This window comes from Corythoichthys intestinalis, chromosome 7, assembly GCF_030265065.1.
Source record: "Corythoichthys intestinalis isolate RoL2023-P3 chromosome 7, ASM3026506v1, whole genome shotgun sequence".
NCBI lineage: Eukaryota > Metazoa > Chordata > Actinopteri > Syngnathiformes > Syngnathidae > Corythoichthys > Corythoichthys intestinalis.
Genome location: NC_080401.1, coordinates 41,460,602 through 41,478,966, shown reverse-complemented (window position 1 = coordinate 41,478,966; position 18,365 = coordinate 41,460,602).

The window sequence follows — 18,365 nt, the reverse complement described above, 5'->3', positions numbered from 1 at the left end:
AATGTTGATGAGCTGAAGATCCACATTCAAGTGTTTTATCTCCGTTGGCATTTTATCATAGTAGTGTAACCGGAAGAATATTTAGTTTAAAAATTATTCCCTCGCATATTTTAAACTTTTAAATAAATTACGTCACAATGAAAAAAATACTGTCTGTAAATAGGTCACGGTTATCTATCTCATAACTATCGCTTAATTGTATATATATTTTTTTGTTACTGTCGCATTTCCCTGAGATTTTAGATGATAAATAATCAATCCGAACAAAGACTGAAAAAAAATAATGTTTCAAAGGGTAAATATTTGAAAAAGAGAATCTGGACCACTCCTTGTTGTCCGTGAATTCTGCATCACGACCCTTGTTATATTACGGTGTTTCACCCATAAAATCCCCACAAAGTCCAGCTGTGGCCATTTACAGCTGTGTTTTGACACTCGGTGATGCATGCTGCATGGAGTTTTTAGATCGAAACAAGGTACCGTAATTTCCCCGAAAATAACGCGCACTTTTTTCCTCCAAAATCAACTTCAAACAACAAAATCATGGTGTGCATTATACTCGAGTACAGGGATGGAGACAGAATATAAGCAGATTTTTTTTTTTTAAATTGACACGGCCATGTTGGGTTGAAGAAACGTATGCGGCGATCCGTTGCCGACCATTACGGTACGTGACGTCACCATTTTGTTTCGGTAATACTTCACTCTGATCGGTCGAATGATTTCATCTGTGTTAAATTCAGCTTTTTTCACTCTTCATAAAGCACAGAATTTAGTTTCTTGAACTCATTTGAGTCAACGTTTATTGCAGCTCCGCAACTCTGACTATAACAAACGTAACACATTACAGACTTCCTGTGTCCGTCAACTATATCTGTCCCTCGGGAAACTCAAACCCAAATAACAATAGTTCGTATTGTTACTGTCATGTCTACAGCGATGAGCTCTCTCGGATTTCCGACTAAAACGTTCTCACTTTCATTTTACCGAATCAATCCATGGAAGAAACATTTATTCATCATGATGAAACGAGCAAGTTATACAGCAGCCTTTAAAAGAAAAGTCACATCTGTTTTGTTTTCTCCTAGATTCTGGTAAGTTGGAGAAGTTGTCAAATCATATTATTACCGTAAATATTGTCAGTTTATGGTAATGTTTTGAACGACCAATGTGCTATGCTTGTGCTGTGTTTCACCAGTCAGTGAAATGACATTTCTATATCTGTACATGAGCTGTGTTTTCTTGTATTCTTCTATTTATTGGTGCTAAAATTAGGATGCGCGTTATACACGGGTACAATAATTTCCCCAAGATTTTACAAGTAAATTTGGGGTGCGCGTTATACACGGGTGCGCCTTATATTCGGGAAACTACAGTAAGTAAATGTCTCGTCAAAATCATGTCTTTAATTATGCTCGCTCATGCTCTCACCTCAAGTTACCGGGAAGCCACAAAAAGACATACATTGCAGTCGAACGCTAGCACGAGAATTATGGACACAGCAGGCTAACTGACTAGTATGCTAGGTTGTTTTTCTTTTTTTACGTTTACAGTGTTTAATATAGATGTGTTCCCTTATTTTGTACATCTGAACTTTAATTCTACGGCGTGTTGATGACCAATAAAGTTTATTTTTAATTTTCGTCTTAGCAATTAATGCATGCGCTGCACAACCCACTCACGCATTGTTGCGCTCAATCTGTAATGGCGCTGTTTTACCTATATAGAGAGATAATAAACATCCGTGGAAGGAACTGGAGTGTCATATGCCATCAACACGCACATGTACACGCACGCACAAATGTATGAACGCACGCAAGCGACGATAAAACGCAGCCATGAAAATTACCGCCCTCATTTTTATTTACCGTGCGATAAATGGACTCATTGCATATCACGACAGGCTTAGCAACTTCAATAAAAAATGTTGTTAGTTAGGTAGATGGACTTACAATCTGCCAGTATTTTCTCCTGTCGTCTTCCAAAATTACAACTGGGTGACAGCGTTTTAGGTGTTCATTCACAGCCGACTTGCAGCCAAGAGACAGCACAACAGTGTACCCTCCTTTGTTCCGTTGAAATAAGTCAATGCTTTGGCCACTCTGGTGCGCTTTTTTGGCTTTGTTCCGCTTTCCCCCCTTGCATACCAAGCGTCAGACATTAAAAAAACACCTCCCGAACCCCCCCACTTAAAAATGTTCTCCTCGGATCTACACAATTCACTTTTAGACTTCAAAATGGCAAATTTCGCCGGAATTTGAGAGATTTTCATGCCTGTTCCTCTGTTCAAAAAGACAGCCAAGACTACAATTACTCATATTGAGTGTTAGGTTTCATAAAGAACATATATCACAGTTTGACAAACTACTTAGAATTTTATGCTGCATGCATCCCAAGAGGATCTTTGTCATTGATTGTGTATAACAGACAAATGCAGCAATCCGAGCAGAAATTCTGACACTAATTGGTGTGAAGGGTTTTCTTTGAGTCATAGCATTGAACTTCAAAAATGAGAAATAAATACATTCCAATCAAGTCTTCTCACAGTCTGATGAGGTCTACAATCATGTAAACTATTTCAGCCTCTGATCATTGTATCACAATTGTAGTTATGTAAATGCTATGGAACACATGAGAGTGGGAAGCGTATTAAATTAGCTTTAGATGCTGCTGCCAGTCTTTTTAAGACATTTAGGAATATAGATTGCATTTCAATTTGGTATGTGGTTTAATTGTGGAGGACATATACAAGAACGAACACTTCAACGTAGAGATGTCTCTATCGATCAGCATCGATCGGGTCTGACCACCTGATTTTCAAAGTATCGGAATCGGCAAAAAAATATCGGCCATGCCTTTTTTTAATATATATATATTTTTAAATTAAATCGTTTTCTAATTGTATTTAACGTTACAGACATAATATGTTACACTCATCCAGAGTCTTTAGTTTAGGCTTATGGTTATCATGTTAAAATATCTAACGCAATTAACGCATGCGCTGCACGACCCACTCACGCATTGTTGCGTTTAATCTGTAATGGTGGCATTTTACCTACAGTATATATAGAGCTAAAAGGAGGCATAAAATGAGTAGAGTGAATTTTGGCAGCCTTTGGAGTTTGTTTTTTTTAATTGGCTAAAACCTTACAATCCCTCTCCCTACGATTAGAAATATCATGGGAGAAGCAATGTGGGGAAGAATGGTAATAATTGATCTTTTTCTTAACACCCTATCTTATTTCCCAACGCAGAGAAGATATATCAATTGGTACCACCACGCACAGTCATGGTTGCACTTCCCATCATGCATTTGGGCAGAAGTTAAATGGCTACAGTATCATTTACTGAAAGCTCAACAAATGCACTAGATGGCAATATTTAGTCACAATATACAAAGTCACATTTATCCTTTAAGAATTACAAGTCTTTCTATCCGTGGATCCCTCTCACAGAAAGAATGTTAATAATGTAAATGCCATCTTGAGGATTTATTCTCATAACAAATACAGTACTTACAGTGGGGAGAACAAGTATTTGATACACTGCCAATGGGTAGTTCTCTCCCACTGGTGGGGAGAACAAGTATTTGATACACTGCCAATGGGAGAACCCATTGGTAGTGTATCAAATACCTGTTCTCCCCACTGTATGTACTGTATGTTGAATGTATATATTAATCTGAGTTTTATTCATTTTTTTCTTAATGCATTGCCAAAATGTATATGATTGGGAAAAATTATCGGGAATGATTGGAATTGAATCGGGAGCAAAAAAAAAAAAAAAAAGCAATCGAGCGGGAAATATCGGGATCGGCAGATACTCAAACTAAAACGATCGGGAGCAAAAAAACATGATCGGAACAACCCTACTTCAATGTATAATATCTTGTCTGATGTTCATTTTTCAAGTTGTTGTTGCAACTAATAGGTCATTTGGATGGGCTCATCTGAGAATCTATTGCAATCACATACAAAAGCTGCATTGAAACTTCAAAAAAATGTTCAGTTTTTGGTGGTGCTCTCAGTTAGTCCAAACTAGTTAAGCTTGATGGCCAATCCATTTGACCTGACAGGGCAGGGATTTTATGCCCCAAAAATCGTAACTTGATTTGCCAACATGATGTTATTGTTTTATTGTATAAGTAATATTAGATTTTTCAGAAAACACGAAAAAAGGTACCATTTGCAAAATCTTTATTTACGAACAGTTTTAATAATTTTGATTTAAAAAAAAAAAAAAAAAAAAACAAACAAAAAAAAAAAAACTGACAAATTTTTCTTAAAATAAAGCCTACGAGAGATGAAAAAAAATCTCTGATATATTGTATATATACTCATTGTCTGCCATTCGTAGGGACAGACGTCTACTCCATTTGAACTGGAAACTGTCAGCGTCTGCAAATGCGGAAACAAGGTTGGACCATGCAGCGGGGATAGCGTACAAGCGTTTATTATTCACAAACGAAAAACAACACGCGATTGCGGAAAGGTAGAAAAAAACAAAAACGGTCCATGACAGTAGGTCGACGGGTCTAAATAATACAAACTCGAGGGTTAACTAAGATAATAGGCAGAGAGCCGAATAAGGCAAAATACAATAGTCCAATACCTGCACAAGGTAGAGATTCAAAAGAGGGCAGCACACGAACAAAAGTCCTAGGCAGGGGATACGCGAATGTAATGAGACTATGGTGCGATATGTCAAATGGCGATCAGCAAAGCATTATCTCGGCAGCTTTTGTTCGAGATCACCCGTGCTTAAATGCCGTGTTGATGAGCCTGCATTGGGGGCAGGTGCGACATCGGTAACGCCCCCACAATCAGCTGTGCAACAAAACACAATCTAACCAGCAGCAGAACGTGACAGAAGGGGTGAAAATGAGCCAGAACGGGCCGGAACACAGTTCCGGCATGAAATTCGGCACTGGAACGGGGTGGAACGGTGCTTTTATCCCAAAAATACGATGGCAACTGTCAAAACCTTATGCTAAAAACAACCTACTTGGCTTCCACACAGGCCTTTCCAAGAGGAAAACGGTGCACTAACGTGAGATTTACATACACATGTGTAACAACAGGCATAATAAAGTGCTTATGTAGCATAATCCGTATCTACCAATATTTAATATTTATTTATCCCACGGCCAGCACAGAGTTCTCCCAGCGTGTGTTTGATGTGTTGTGTCGATGTATGCATGCACTTAGCTAACCACCCTTCCTGGCCGAAAGTCCAGTTGCCGGTTCAATTGGCTGACATACTGACATGTGATCAGCATGGATAGTTAGCTCTGATTGGTTCAAATGCACATGTTTTCTGGGACAAAAAAAGAGGAAACTTGTTGAAATAATGTGATTTAAAAAAAAGGGCAATGCAATGGGAAATTGATCTGATCTTTAAAGGCTATAGCAACATGGCATATCTAGCCAAGATAAGAAACCAAAACTTACCAAGCTGCACCTGACACATGTTTCACAGAATGAGCCTGGGCACAGGCTTATGGTGAGTAAGTGTGTGTGTGTGCGGTGGAGGGGTCGAGGGGGAGGCACAGCACGTCACATGAATGACACGACCAAACACTGCTAACTACACATACAATAAGAAAATATTAGGGTTCTTTCGATCATGTTTTTTTGCTTCCGATCCCGATATTTCCCGATCCGATTGCTTTTTTTTGCTCCCGATTCAATTCCAATCATTCCCGATAATTTTTCCCGATCATGTACATTTTGGCAATGCATTAAGAAAAAAATGAATAAAACTGACGAATATATACATTCAACATACAGTACATAAGTACTGTATTTGTTTATTATGACAATAAATCCTCAAGATGGCATTTACATGATTACCATTCTTTCTGTGGGAAGGATCCACAGATAGAAAGACTTGTGACTGTATATTGTGACTAAATATTGCCATCCAGTGTATTGAGCTTTCAGTAAATGATACTGCAGCCATGCCCCAATGCATGATGGGAAGTGGAACCATGATGGGAAGTAAAACCATGACTGTGCGTCGTGCCACCAATGGATATATCTTCTCTGCTTTAGGAAATAACTTAAAGTGTTAAGACAATGATCAATTGCCACCTTGCTTCCCCACATTGCTTCCCATGATATTTGTAAACATAGGGAGAGGGATTGCAATGTTATAGCCAAATGAAGAAAGGCCCCAAAGGCTGCCAAAATGTACTCTACTCATTCTGCGGTGCCTTTTATCTCTCTATATAGGTATAACAGCGTCATTACAGATTGAGCGCGACAATGGGTGAGAGGGTCGTGCAGCGCGAATATTAATAGTGTTAAATATTTAAACGTGACACATTTTTTAATAAAATAATTGCCGCCGTTATCGGGATATTTTTGATAACCCTACCTTAAGCCTAAATTAAAGACTCTGGATGAGTGTAACATTATCTCTGTAACGTTAAATACAATTAGAAAACGATTTAATTAAAATATAAATACATATTATAAAAAGGCATGGCCGATATTTTTTTGCTGATTCCGATACTTTGAAAATGACGTGATCGGACTCGATCGATCAGCATCTCTAGAAAATATCACACATTTGTGAATTTATGACTGAAACTATGGCGAATTTTCATCTCATTCTCATGTCGTAAGACAACTGGCATCCATCGCGTTTTAGTCTCCCAAGACAACGTTTCCAGCGTGTCATTGTGACGTCATCCTCATGAAAATTTTTTTCCGTTGACTAAATATTTTCGTATATCGTCGTCGTAGACGAGAAGAACACTGGACACTGGACTATTGTGATGAGGGATGTGGAGAAGAATGAGAGAAACAGTTTTTATGTTTCAAACTTGCTGCTCTTGTGCCCATACACCTGACGACCCCTTGATACAGTGCTTCGATTGAATAGAAAACACCAGAACATAAACAACAACCACCTCTCCCAGTCATGGTTGCCACAAATAACCATGAACCATTGTGGGCGTAACACAATAAATAACAGTCGCTGCAGTATGAATATCCAGCCGAATAAAATCTCTTAGTAATATTCCGGTAAACTGTACTTTTATACATTGAAATACAGTGTCTTGTTTTGGAATACTCAAAGCCTCAACGTATCTTCACAGCACATTTAAATTTGTACATTGAAATTTGAAAGTCAACTGTGACATTGCAGTCGCAATCATTTGCTCAAAAGACGGCAACACAATCAGGAATTTTCTATGCTATTTTTGGAGTTTCGAATTAATTTTCCGCGCTATGCTAAGAACACTCCCAAAAACAAAGTAAACTGTGTAAAATTTCGTCAAGATCCGCCCAACCGTTTCGGAGTACATAAGGAACAAACACACACTCACCCCCTTACCCCCGCCCCCCCAACACACGGACAAAGTTCAATTTATTATATGGCGGAAAACACTCAAGTGACTTGAAGTTCTGCTCTGTGATCCCCGATTTGGCCAAATTTCAAAATTGTCCGTTATGCATGTGTGATACATCATTGGAAAGCTTAAAATCTCTATTTTCTGGGGGAGGAAAAATTTTGAACAGGAGGGCATTTAAAAAGAAAAAAAAATAAACAGCAAAACCCTATCTGGAGGCAAGAGCATGCGAGAGCAGAATTACAGACGCCACGACTTTAACGAGATATTATCGCATACTTAACTTGTTTCGATCCAAAAACTCAATCTAGCATGTATCACCGAGTGTGAAGACACAGCTGTGAATGGCTACAGCTGGATTTTTGGGGGATTTTATGGGTGAAACATGGTAATATAACAAGGGTCGCGATGCAAAAATTGCAAACAAGGAGTGGACGAGATGTTCTTTTTCATATATTTACCCTTTTAAACGTTTTTTTTTTATTTTATTTTTCCTTGGTTTGAATATTTATCATCTAAACTATTGGGGAAAATGCGACAGTAACGAAAAAAAAAATACAATTAAGCGATAGTTATGAGGTAGATATCCGTGACTTTTTTACAGACGCCAATTTTTCCAATGTGACGTAATTTGTTTAAAAGTTAAATATGTGAGTAATTTTTTAAAGTCGTTTTTTTTTTTTTAAACTAAATATTAGACATCAATTAATGGTTCTAAACTAAAAATGACAGACATTTTGAATAATAAATACGATTACTTACCTTCTTTTTATGGTTAGGCTGAAACAAAAGCGGTTGCGCGACGTCTGTAAACAGGGGTTTCAGGGTAAAACGGACAAATTAAAAATAGTTTGGGGGCATCATGCGCCATGAATCTGCTATAGCAGCATATAGACATATTGTTCTATCAAACAACAGTTCTTTTGGCTTAAAATACAGCAGTTTATTTTAAAGAGGGGCGCAAGAGCAGAAACTGCTTTTTCAGTCTTGTCTGTGTTTTCCGCCATATACAAGTACAGATATAACACAACATGATGAAAATTATTCGACGATTTTTACAAATATTTGCAAAAGACTAGTCAAGCACTAACAACTACTGCCAAGTCTAACGTGGTAAGCGGCTAACTGTTAGCATGCTAAAACAACCATCATTGAATTAAACTCACCTAATCCCAGTTGTGTTGTCACAGAACACTCATTTATGGTAGTGGTGTGTACACACATTTTACATGCTGATCTAAAACGCACAATGTAGTTAATGTTTAAGATTGCTTACCTGTCGCTGTTCTTAATGCAGCGAACACTCGCCAATAATATCGTTTGCGGTGATGACGCGACGTACAGAAAGGAGGTTGAGGGACAGGCAGTGTGGTGTTTGGTCAACAAAATCCTTCTGAACACCACAAAACCAAGGAAGTCATACTTGACATCAGAAAGAAAGGCACAGACCCAGCAGCAACCACCATCATCTAGGACTGCGTGGAGAGAGTAAATTCTTTCAAACTACTGGGGTTGCATATTTCCGACGACCTCTCCTGGTCTGCTAATACCAGAGCAGTGGTATGTAGGGCCCAGCAGCGACCACACTTTTTGAAAGTGCTCAAGAAAAAACACCTGGAACAGAAGCTGCTGGTTTCCTTTACAGAGCCGCGGTGAGGAGCATACTGACATACTGCATCACGGTGTGGTATGCTGGGTGCACAGCAGCAGACAGGAGATCCTTACAGAGAGTCATCAACGCACGCCAGAAGATCATCGGGTACCCTTTGCCCAGTCTCGAGGACATTGTTTCCTCTCGCTACCAAAAAGAGCTGATAACATCATTAAGGACCCTTCTCATCCCGGCCACCACCTCTTTGACCTGCTGCCCTCCGGTAGACGCTACAGGTCCCATAAAACAAGGACTAACAGTCTGAGAGACAGCTTCTTTCCCAGGGCCATTTCTACCCTAAATAATAGGGGTGTACCATCTTAGGCACCCCACGATTCGATTATTAAACAATGATCACGGTATTGACGATGATCACGGTTATCCCGATGATCACGATTATCAATGCATCGTACATTGCTTATCACTAAAGTAGCCAAACAAATTTATGTCCATTATTTATTTAAAATATCCGAATGATTCAACAGGATCGATGCCCGTACAGCAAAAAGCTGCCCTTAAACTGCTTTTTTTTAGTCTCAGCTGATCTTGAGATATATTTGTAATTAAAGATGTCCCGATCGGCCGATCGATCGGGTCTGATCAAGTCATTTTCAAAGTATCGGAATCGGTAAAAAAATATCGGACATGCCTTTTTTTAATATATATATATTTTTTATTTAAAATCGTTTTCTAATTGTATTTAACGTTACACACAAAATGTCTTACACTCAACCAGATTAGTTTTGGCTTAAAGTAGGGCTATCAAATTTATTGCGTTAATGGCGGTAACTTAATTATTTAACGTGATTAATTAAAATAAAATAACGCTTGCGCTGCAAAACCCACTCACGCATTGTCGCGTTCAATCTATAAAGACGCCGTTTTACCTATAGATAGCGCTGAAAGGCAGCGCATAATGAGTAGAGAGAATTTTGACAGCATTTGGAGCCATTTTTATGTGGCTAACGCCTTACAATACCCCTCTCAGCAATTAAAAATAATGTGGAAGGCAATGTTGGGAAGAAAGGTTGTAGTTGATCATTTTCTTATCGCCCTATGTTCTTTCCCAACGCAGAGAAGATATATCAATTGGTGCCCCTACGCACAGTCATGGTTGCACTTCCCATCATGCATTTGGGCAGAAGTTAAATGACTGCAGTATCATTTACTGAAAGCTCAACAAATACACTAGATGGCAATATTTAGTCACAATATACAAAGTCACACTTATCCTTTAAGAATTACAAGTCTTTCTATCCGTGGATCCCTCTCACAGAAAGAATGTTAATAAATTAAATGCCATCTTGAGGATTTATTGTCATAATAAACAAATACAGTACTTATGTACAGTATGTTGAATGTATATATTAGTCCGAGTTTTATTCATTTTTTTCTTAATGCATTGCCAAAATTTACATGATCGGGAAAAATTATCGGGAATGATTGGAATTGAATCGGGAGCAAAAAAAAAAAAAAAAAAGCAATCGGATCGGGAAGTGTCGGGATCAGCAGATACTCAAACTAAAACGATCGGGAGCAAAAAAACATGATCGGAACAACCCTATTTGTAATATTACCGCTGTACTTAATCCTGGTTTTAAATGTTCTGCATCTGGAGTAAGTTATGCCGCTCATTAGCATAGCGCTCGGCGCTAACTAGTAACATCTCAAAAACAACAACAATGAATACTAAACAGTACAAGAGGGTTCGCGTACTCACCTTTGATAGACGGACACGGGACTTAGCAAAATACTAGGGACTTTTTCCAATTAACACTGCTTGAACCTACTGCTGGAAAACTGAAAAACAAGGTGCAACGAACCATCTTTCCCTCTCGCTCTAAAAAATAACATGCGCACATAAGCGTGACCGCCGGGTCCCTGCCTGTCTCATACACAAATTTATATTCCAGTCTTTGAAAATGAGTAAATCTCTTGCTTAGTAACAGGCAGCATCCATCATAACGTTGTGCGTGAGTCCGTTAAAGGTGTCCGGGCGGCAGGCGTGTCTTGATTTTCGTTCCGCTACGAGCGGTTGTCATAAAGTTATTAGGGAAAATCATCGTTTTTGAACCTTTATAAATCATAATCGGATCGTCACGTGTCGAATCGCGATGCAACTAAAAATCGATTTTTTGGAACTCCCTTACTAAATAAGCACAAAAAACTGGACTCCTCATAAACGCTCTTCAACTGTAGCTTGTAACCTGCACTAAACTGTGAACTTGCACATTACTCGGGTAACTTTTCTATTTATAGGAAATTTTTATTCACATTTTATTCGTGTTTTGCTCAAATGACGCTGCTAACTTCAGGACCTTATTGCACTATTCCTGTGTGGCACATACGGTATTTCAGTCCAAGCAAGATATAATTACTCACTTATAGCCCTAGACTATATATTTTCCTATTATTTTATTTTATTTTAATTGAATACATTTTTTTATACTGGAGTGCCATGTCAAATTTCATTGTTGATAATGTTCTTGCTGACAATGACAATAAAGTTGTATTCTATTCTATTCACTGGCGTACAGGAGTATGTTTTGTTCAGAGGCAACTCTCAAAAGGAAGGACAAATAGATACCCTGCTTAAGGCTGCACAGGACGAGGCATTTTTAGTCTCCTCGTGACAAACTATTTAACAACAGCAAAAGGATGAAAAGAGCCACATGATGGACGCTTATCATCGACATAGGCACTGAAAGAGTTAATGAAAGATTGTCCTGCATAAAATCAAACATACGGCCACCCAAGATCTTTGACTTAATTATTTTTTAATATTTATGTCTCTGTGGTGTCACAATTTGGAGACAGTAGGTAGGCAAAAAACAGCTGGAGTCACAGATGTACTTTCAGTCATTTATAAAACTGAGAAAGCCACAAGCACTCAACTACAAGCTGACAGCACTCAAAACTGATTTTCTTTGGTTGTTTGCTGCGTTATTTTCTGATGAATACCTGACTGTCTCAAACTGCACCGCACGAACGTGCTACCGTGAGAAAAACGGAAATAGTTTCACACTGTGTCAGGTGTCATCCATCTTAGTTTCAGTCTAATTCCCTCTTTGGCTCAGCGTAATTGGGAAAGGCATGTTGTTACTGAAGAAGTGTCAAGTTTCGACTCTCTCCACCTTGAAACGTAAATCCCATTTGTAGATTAAAGATGAACCGATTTGGCCTTTGGCTTTGATGGACATCACTCTTTCTATGGCCCACCCCATCCGGAGGCATCTGGGTGGAGAGGCTCCTCGGGGAACATCCTTAATCAAAGTGATGCGTTAAAGTCCTGATTGGAGAAGCTTGTGAGTGCGACACTTTCACCCTGATTAAAAAGAAAGAAAAAACAGACGATCCTTTTGCTGGGGATGTAGGAGCCAGAGAGGAGACAAACAAGTAGAGTGCAAAAAAGAAAGAAAAACAAGTCTGTTATCCCAATGGAGGATCATTATAATTATTAGCTTGATCGATCCAGTAGTAACTTTGCAACTCAAAGTGTGACAAAAGACATGAAGGGCCCTAGATGCCAACATTTTTGTTTCAAAAGGGCTTTGGCATTGCTCTAAAATGGATTAAAGCTATATGAAGTACTTGTAGTTTGGAGAATGCTCACTGTAATTGACTTTCCTATATACATAAAAATTGTAAAACAATATAACTGTAACAAAAATGAATGAAATGAATAAAAAATATATATTTTTATAATGGCTCAAAATTATTTTTCGAACAGATCCTGTGACTTTAGATGGTCATTTGCTTTGCATATAATTTTCATTAAAAAAAAAAAAAAATTTAGGGGAGGGCAATTTTTTCAAAAGATTTTTTTCTTTGATTGAAAATATTTAAAATAATAAGTATAACTTTTTGAGGGATTGAATGATTGAGACACAAATGTCCTACTATGGCCCAAACACAAAAAGGATTGCTTCAATCAAAGAAAACTAATTCAATGAAAAATTAAGTGTTCAAATGCAAATTTTTCAATCTCAAATATTTTTTTCGTTTCTAAAACTTTTTCAATGATTGAAGTGATTTTTCTTTTTAAACATATATATTTTTTAAGCAACTTATTTTTTGATTGAATAATAAAGACAAAAATGTCCTACCCTTAATATGGCCCAAACACAAAAAGGATTGCTTCAATTAAAAAAAAAACAAAAAAACACAACAACAACAACAACAACAACAAAAAAAAAACGTTTTCAATGAAAAATTTAGTTTTTAAATGCAAATTTTTCAATCTCAAATATTTTTTGCATTCAAAATTTTTCTATGATTGATTTTTTTTTTTGATTGAAGTGATTTTTCTTTTTAAACATATATTTTTTAAGCAACTTATTTTTTAATTGAACAATAAAGACAAAAATGTTTGAGCCAAAATGTGGCCCAAACACAAATCAACATAACTTCAATCAAAAAAGTTGCTCCAATTGAAAAAAATGACTTCATTCCCCCCAAAAATTCTTTTTGAGTTTCAAATTTATTTTTACATTCGAACTTTTTTTTTTTTTTTTTTTTTTTTTTATTGAAGGGATTTTTTGGGGGTTGACAATATATATTTTGATTGAAGCAACTTTTTTTGGATTGAATAATAAAGACACAAATGTACCTCCATATGATACAAATTTGACGGTGGTAACTACATTGGCACGACACCGGCGGGCGTACCATATTCAATGGATGACGATCTTGGCGAAAAGTATTGCCTAAGCAGCCTGATTTAGAATTCCCCTCAAGAATTATGGGAAACAAAAAAACGCTCATTGTCAACTTATTATTATAAATATTCTTGTAAGTTAATTTTATTGCTGACACTGCGTTTTGGGGTCATCAACATGTTGTGCCCCCCTTGCCCCAAAGTCAAACTCCGCCTATGCCTCAAGACGATCGTTGGATGTGTGTGTGTGTAGGGTGCAAGTGGAATTTCTTTTTTGCGGGCCCCTCCAGACAACCGGCCAAGTGGCTGGCAAACCGTTTTTGCAGTTACAGCTACCGTAATTTTCGGACTATAAGCCGCTACTTTTTTCCTTCATTTTGATACCTGTGGCTTATAGTCCAGTGCGACTTATTTGTTGATTTTTTTTAGGTAACACTTTATTTGACAGCGGTGTCATAAGACTGTCATAAGATCATCAAAATTATGACAGGACACTATCATGGACATTACTGAATGCTTATGTCATTAAGTGTCATTTGGCAAATTATGTCACTAACTCAATTTTTGTCCATCTTGGATCTTTTGCATCCATTCAAAAGTGAGATCATTTGCCGGATAACACTTGATGACATCTGTTATAAGCATTCATGAATGCTCAGGACAGAGACATGTCATAATTGTGATTGTGTAATGACAGTCTTATGGCACCACTGTCAAATAAAGTGTTAGCAAATACCATAACTAGCAACTGATGAAACAATTGGAACAGTAACTGAAGAGGCATGTTGGATGACAACAGTCAACAGCAGGTGGCAGCAGAGGTTGACTTTCTCCCCCAAGGGAGCAGTGATGGTCAAATGAAGCTTCTTGAAGCAATAAAGCTTTGCAGTAATTGGTTCAAAGTTTAATGATGGTTCATTTGGTCTTATGACAGTCGGCCGTATGATGCCGCTGTCAAATAAGGTTGTACCGGTTAATATCTTTTGGTGTAAATATCCCATGATACAGTGAAGACAGCTGCGGCTTAGAGTCCAGTGCGGCTTATCTATGAACAAATGCCATTTTCGTGCCAAATTTGGTGGGCTGCGGCTTATAGTCAGGTGCGCCTTATAGTGCGAAAATTAGGGTAATTATATCACAGAATGACCGTTCGTGAAGTCTCGAGCTATCAATTGGCGTCATCACCAATGTTTGCTGTGCTAAGTACATCATCATCATCTGACGCCTCAGGTTCAAACATGTAGGGATTCATTGTAGATCATCTTTCCTGGGAGCCCTTACCATTGTTAGCATCACGAAAGAGCGATCCTAAATGGCTGCTTTCGGTGGAAATGGCACTGATATTGTTGCTGCTGCTATGCTCGCTGTGGATAAAGTCCTCCATGTCTTCTTTTCCCGTCTGGATGTTACATCCCACTTCCGAGTTTGGGAAGGGACTATTAACTATTAAAAAAACAAATACAATAAAACTCAAATTAACTTCGCAATTACACGTTAAAAATGAAATTGTTGTTTTGACGAACTCGTCCTAACTTCATATTCATAAAATTACACCAAAATCCGAAAAGCTCTTCAGCTGTCTTTTAGCACTAAAACACTATATTACAGCTCGCAAATCATCTTACCTCTCTGTTTGACACTCCCTTGCTCAACCACACCCACTCAACCAGGCCCCTTCCTTGTGTGTACATGCGTTCTTGCTCACGTGCGTACGACCTGGTCTAATCTTCCTGCACCTAAATAAAAGCATGCATCAGGACATTCAACATTATAATCAAATACACGTTTCGCCAAAGGGCAAAACGGTCATATTAATAAAATTAAAGTGATCCTCTAACTTAAATACATGTAGGCTCTAATAAACCACAATTGTTCTCTTGTACTAAAATATGTTGTTAGAAACACATAAAATGTTAAATCAATGGCAATATTTTATAATATTTAGTACATATTTTGACCGATAGTTGGCGCCATGGTTTGCGGGCTCACAGTGATGACGTCATTGAGATCTTTCCAAATATGTAGTGTGTTCAACAATTGCTTATTGCTGCCTAAACTCGCGAAGTAAAATGGCACGATGTGCTGCTTTTGGATGCAATTTCCAGTCAAATGGAAACAAGGGGAGTGAAGTGAGTAGTCAAGGTGGAATTATTATTTTTAGTGAATAAATGTGCATAAGTGGAAGCTTCTCCCCCTTTTTGGTCCTTGTATGCACGTATCCTACCCACTACGCGTTACAACTGGTGCCCGAACATTTTTCCTGGATCCTCAGTCAGGTAAGGGATCCGTCTATTTTCTGGATCCGACGGTCCCACCGCGTCTGCAATATTGGTTTCGGATCTGTCCATTTTTTTGATTCGTCGGTCGGTCCCACAGCGGCTTTTCGGATCAGTCTATTTTGTGGAATCAACGGCCTGATTGCGGCTGCGACATTGCCATGGGATCGGTCTAATTCCTGGATCATCGAGTGAGTAAAAAACGCGGATTTGGATTACTAATGCTATCTTTTATGTTGACTATTCTTCGTGGGAGTTTTCCCCGAATCATAATAAATAATTAAAGCACTATGGCACGCTACAGTGACGACAGTGACTCTGACGTGGACCTCACAACAATGTTGGGAGTTCGTCAGGGAACACGTGTTTGCGTACTGCTGAGCTCCCGAGTGAAGAGTGGTCAAGGTGGAAATATTTTTTGTGAATAAATGTGCATAGTGGAAGCTTCTCCCCTTTTTGGTACTTTTATACACGTACCCTAGCTACCACGCGTTACAATGCACAAGACATGGATTACACAAGGTGTGCTCTTTGGCCTGTACTGTATGTAAAGCACATGACAGCTCCGGATGCTGACAATCTACATAATTATATTGGGATAAGTTTGAAAATGCAATATGCTTACCTTGAATATCTGCTAATAAAACCGGAGTTCCAAACAGCATACACTCTCGCTCCCAACCGGAGTTCCAAACAGCATATACTCTCCCATCACCAGTTTTGCCCAACTTTTGTCTTATCAGGTATTTGCTGCACGTATTTTTTCCTGAAGCTCGTCTTGGGAACGACCGACAGTGCTGTCCTGCTCTTCACTTTTCAGATCTGGTTCAAATAGGAAAGGTAGAACTGACGACGTGTTGGGAAAGCTAACGAGTGACATCCTGGAATTTCGGCAATGGGACCAGTGACGTCACGCACTGCGAGGTAACAAGAATGTAAAATTATTTTAAGTGATTAAAACAAAAACATTAAGAGGGGTGTTAATATCAAATTATTATAACTCATACTAGCAATTATCTTTTAAGAATTACTTGTCTTAAAAATAGAGGCTCCCTTTAAGTAAAAAATAAGATACTGCGAGGTACAATTAGGTACTGTTAACGTGAGTAAAAAAAAGACTGGAGACAAAAGCCAAGACTCCGGCGTCATAAAGTCGAAATCACGTAAGTTGGGTGAGTCGTAACCCGTGGACTACCTGTCTATATAGAAAAGAAAACAATGATTTGTAAATGTACATATGCATATATTTTAACTAGGGCTGTCAAAATTATCGCGTTAACGGGCGTTAATTAATTTTTTAAAATTAATCATGTTAAAATATTTGACGCAATTAACGCATGCACTAAATGACCCGCTCGCCGATTGCCTCAAACAGATTACAATGAGGCCGTTTATGGACATTAAGAGTGAAGAGAATGCCACCGGCCGCTTGGGGGCAGCGCCGTTCCATACTCATACTGTTATTTCTTCTAAACGTGGGAGAATTAGTAGTTGTGAGACGTTTATGCTGTATTCACAATGCAATGCAAATTGCTATTTGTGCTCCACACATATTTCGGTAGGTTTTCTTTCTTTTAGTGGCAATTATGTGTCTCTTCTTGTATTTTGGGTAAGATATGTACAGATATATGTTATACAGTAAAGGCAAGTGGACACAAGCGTTCTTTAGACCGCGCCGTTTATTGGCATAAGCTTCTCCTTCACAACAAACATAAGTATCGTTTAGTTGATGCACAACAAAAATAATATTCCTATCTCTCCAAAAAAAAAAAAAAAATGTTCACAAAAAGAAAAGCACTTCAGTCTATAGTAATGAGGCCCTATTCTGACACACAAAATACACGTAAAACCTAGACTTTGGTCACTCTATTTTTATTCTTCTTATTATTATTGTATTAACTCTACTTTTGATTGAAAATTTTACAAATTTTATTAAAACAAAAACATGAAGAGAGGCTTTAAATAATTACTATAACAATGATCTTTTAAGAACTACAAGTCTTTCTATCCGTGGATCACTTTAGCAGAAAGAATGTTAATAATGGCATTTGTGGATTTATTATTACAATAAACAAATACAGTACTTATGTAAAGTATGTTGTATGTATATATCCGTCGTGTGTCTTATCTTTCCATTCCAACAATAATTTACAGAAAAATATGACATATTTTAGAGATGGTTTGAATTGCGATTAATTGCGATTAATTACGATTAATTCATTTTTAAGCTGTAATTAACTCGATTAAAAATTTTAATCGTTTGACAGCCCTAATTTTAACGTTTTTAAATAAAATTACACATTAGACTCCAGCGGCTCCTTCCTTGACTGACAATGATGAAGATGATGATGATGAAGACACACCTGTGCACTTCGATGAAGATGACACAATGCACAATAGTCAAGGGAGCCTTATACAGTA